This window comes from Dasypus novemcinctus, chromosome 23 (assembly GCF_030445035.2).
Source record: "Dasypus novemcinctus isolate mDasNov1 chromosome 23, mDasNov1.1.hap2, whole genome shotgun sequence".
NCBI lineage: Eukaryota > Metazoa > Chordata > Mammalia > Cingulata > Dasypodidae > Dasypus > Dasypus novemcinctus.
Genome location: NC_080695.1, coordinates 4,953,018 through 4,957,602, shown reverse-complemented (window position 1 = coordinate 4,957,602; position 4,585 = coordinate 4,953,018).

The following is a 4,585-nucleotide window of genomic DNA, read 5'->3' as shown; positions in this document are numbered from 1 at the left end:
AACTGTCTTATGAAATCCTTTTACTTTACCTATTGACCATCACCTAAAATGCTACAATGCTCTTAACCCTGCTACTCTGCTACTTTTATCTGATGAAGGTGTTCCCTTGACTATAAACTGTTAACTTCAAAATTAACAACTCCATTAATGCTCTTATAATCAATCCAGATATCATTTTCTTGTTAATGCTTCTTATGCTAGAAATTTTCATGATGCATTCCAAGGTGGCTATGTGGTTACCACTTACTTACTGAATAATGTAGACTTCCATAATTTTCTTCTGCCATAGAGGAGGAGGCCTATGATCTTATCCAAAACTTCCTTTCATGTGAAGGAAATTCTAACATCTGTAGTGATAACAGATATGCTTTTGCTTCAATTCATGACTTCAGCATGCAATGGAAACAAAGAATGTTCCTAACTTTTCTGGAACTTGAAAATTATGGACAATTATCTCCTTTCTGCCATTTTATTCCCAACTATGGTTGCCATCATTAAGATAGCTACAGGTATAAAAAGAACTGAGCCTGACTATTTCTTAAAATGTTCTTACATACTTTCATGTGAAAACAGCCACTACTAAAATATCTTAAATTAAAGCTGTTTGTGAATTAATTGAACAACATGGCCTTCCCTCGTCAAAATTTTACTTTTTTGCCCTCATGTGCAATCATATCATTTCCTTTGGTGAATACAAACTCTTCCCATATGAGATAGTTACTGGCAGACCTGTCCTTGTGAATAAAATTGAGAACTGATAACTTGTTGTCACATTGTGATATAACATACTTTGTAAATCCTAAAGACCTTATGTCAAAGATTATCTTCAATGGGTAAAGGACACCTTTCCTGTCCCACATAACAGACACCCCATTAATCATAATCTGACACCAGGATAATGGGTCTACTGGAAATGACAGACAAAAGGCAGCCCAGATCTTCATTAAAATGAACCCTGCTAATTACTACTAATTTCTGACAATGCATCTTAATGACAGGGTATTGAGCCATAGGTCCACATCACTCAACTAAAAAAGGTTCCATCAGACTCCTGGATTTGTTCTAAGTCTGGAAACTTTAAAATAAACTAGCCTGGAAGTGAAGTAGACAATGTAATGTGGTAGACTACTTATTCCTAAGTGCTCACATAAATGAGTTCTCAAAAAGACTTTAAATAACACTTATAATGCATATGTTTTTCTATGCTTTATCCTTGCACTGGCCTGGAAAGACAATACCATTTTATGCTTCTCCAAGGACATTTCAAAGGGAAGTAACATCACAGGCTGTTGGATTTGTCACCACAAACCCTGATCGATGCACATCTCAGGGGTTCTCATTGTCCTACCCATACCAAATTTCTTTCTTGTCCAAAATAAACTATTAGGGCATTAGCCTAACCATCACACGTCTCTTTGGATCAAACTGCATATTTGTTTTATATTAAATAGGAATACTAGACCCAAGATCCTCTTTACTCTGCTTTAAGCTTTCTTGGACTTATAACCTTGTAGCTAAGAATTAAGAATTATAACAAAAGTTTATGGTTACTGAATTGTTATATAAATGCATTTTTCCTTTTTTTGGTATAATATAGAATAACCAAAAAAATAATACCTGAAATTAATGAATTTGGCTAGCTCAGCCTCACCCTTATTTATGGTTATTTGAAACCTGGCTTTTCTTTGTGTATACTTACTGTTGTGATGGTTATTATAGTCTGACCTTACATTTGTTTACAGTTATTTCAAAGCTAAGCTTACCCTTGTGTAAGCTTACTATTTGGATGGCTATTATAGTCTGACCTTTGGTTTGTTTATGGTTATTTGAAAACTACACTCACCCTTGTGCACCTTTATATGGTGATGGTAACCACTCCACCCACCCGTTTGAACCCATAAAAACTAAACTCCTCAAAATCTGGAAGGCAGATTTTTGGGCCCTTGTACCAATGACCTCTTTGTTAGACTAGCAAAGAAATTCTTCTCTCTTAGAACACCAATGTCTCAGGAATTGGTCTTTAAAGAGCCAAAGAATAATTTCTGTGGCATTCCACCGTCTTCCATTTAGTCCTTCTGCGAAATCTACCACCAAGCATGGGGGCCTCACACCAACAAAATTGTAAGCATTGTTAGATTTTCATCCAAGAATTGCTGTAGCATGGCTAACTGACAGGTGAGTGCTAACTACCCATGGCTACCAGCTACACTAATGTTGTAATAGCATTTTTATGACAAAAAAGTCTTTTTAAATAAAACTTAACATTTTGGGTCTTTTCCTTGATTTTATTTGCTTTTTAATGAATTTTTATATTAGGACATTTTATGTGAGAACTGCCCAAAAAGTATTAAGAAATAAACAGCCATGTTATCCCATATGTTAATATTGTATAGGGAAGGGGGAAAAGGGTTTGATGTTGGGTATATGGTAGTTCCCTATATTTTCTATGTGACTTTACTGTGTCCTAAAACTTTTTTGAAGACATTAAAAAAGAGGATGTAGACACTAAGGAAGTAATGGAAGAGACTGTCTTACCACTGTACATATAAGGCAACACAAATTACAATGATGAAATGCAAAACACCAAAAATTTTTTTTATATTTTTCATTTTTAATACCCCAATTTATTTTCTACCTTATTTCAGTTTTTCTAAATTATTATTTATTCTATTTCTAATCTTTAAATATATCATTACTATTGCATTTTCTTATTAATTTAATTTGGCAATATATTAGACTTCATCTTTGAAGAGGTTTTGGAATAGAGGGGTTCATCTATGGCAGGGAAGGAGCACTGACGTGGGGTGTCATTGAAGGGGTGGGAGAGAGTTCTCCAGGGCATGAATATAGATTATACAGATATGTTCAGATGCTCACTGGGTATTGACATAGATGGTAGAGTATCACATGACAACCGAGGGAGTGCTGATTTCCCATCTGGGAAACTCCATTGCACTCCCCGATGGAGTAGCAACAGTCTCCCAAGTACAAGGGCAAAGACCAGAGAAGAGGATGGTCCAATGATGGGCCCTTGATACTGATGACTATGTTTATGAACCTATGTGCTTGAGTTTTCAACTTGGCCTAGAGTTGCAGGGTGCCTAAGAGTTACTTACAGAGAACTTCCGTGTTGCTCAAATGTGGCCACTCTCCAAGTCAAACTTAGCATGCACTTGCATTACCTTCACCACAGCATGGGCCATAACTCCTGGGGGTGAGCCTCCCTCTTGCCAAGGGATTATTACTAAGTACCAGATGGTGATGCAACTAGAAAAAGTCCTTGAATAAGAGGAGAAACAGTAAAGACAAATGTGTTTATATGACTAAGAGACTTCAAAATGAATTGGGAGATCACTTATGCACAGCTCAGCAGAATTTCAGAGACAGCCTATGTATATACAATCTTAGGTACTGGTGCTCCTGAGAACTACGAAGACACACAGGCCCTACAGTCATAACAGATGGCTCTGGAGTTCAGTGTCTTGCCAGTGGGCCCTACATTGGAATTTGTGCTCTTGTGTGTAATAGAATTGGACTCAGATGTGATCTTTCTATGCATGCTTATTCTGTCACTCTTACTGAACCTGTGGCTGGTGGTGGGAATAGTACATGCTCAGGAGGCTTGAATCTCTGGATTGCCCATGTGTCAGCTAGGCCCTGAGCCTCAGCAGGGTTGCAACACTGACTCTCTTGTTCAGTTGGCTTACCCAGGTCTGCTGATAGGGTGGTGAGGATGTCCAACCACCACACCAGGGAACCAAGATAGTCTCCAGCTGCAAGCATAATTCCATCCATCAGCCATGTAGGATCTAAGCCCCCTCTCAATTTAGAGGTGGAATGGACATCACCATCCAGTGTCCTCAGGGTGGAGGAATAAAATATGGATTAGAGTGGACTTACTGGTATTCTACTATAGAATTATTGTGACTCTAGCAATGGAAGCCATTATATCCTTGATGTGGAGATGGTGGCCATGGGAGTTGCTGAAGACAGGAAGAGGAAAAAAGAGACGTGATATTGGGGCATTTTCAGGACTTCGCATTGTCTTTGATTGTACTGCAGGAGCAGTAGATTATATATCCTGTCATAACCCACTGAATGGACTTGGAGAGAGTATAACTACAACATAGACTATAATCCATGCTGTGTAGCAACGCTCCAAAATGTACTCATCAAATGTGATGAATATACCACTTTAATGAAAGAAGTTGTCAATGTGGGAGGAGTGGGGGTTGTGGGGAGTGGGGAATATGGGAACCTCATATTTTTTATTGTAACATTTTGTGTGATTTATGTATCTTTAAAATAAAAAGATAACAAATAATACTTTTAAAAAAGAAATAAATATTACCCTTTGGTTAAAAAAATAATAAAGTGAATTGGGAAGAAAGAGCCTGCTTTTGCACAGTATCAATCACACTATAGACACAACTGGTCTAGATGATTAAACACATCATAGAAGAGGATGAAAACTGTACTAAAATAGTCCATATGCTTCCATGAACTACAAGTTACTGTAACAATGCATGTCCACTTTCATGTTTAAGGTACTGGATCTGCAAAACATTCACAACTCAAGTAAATT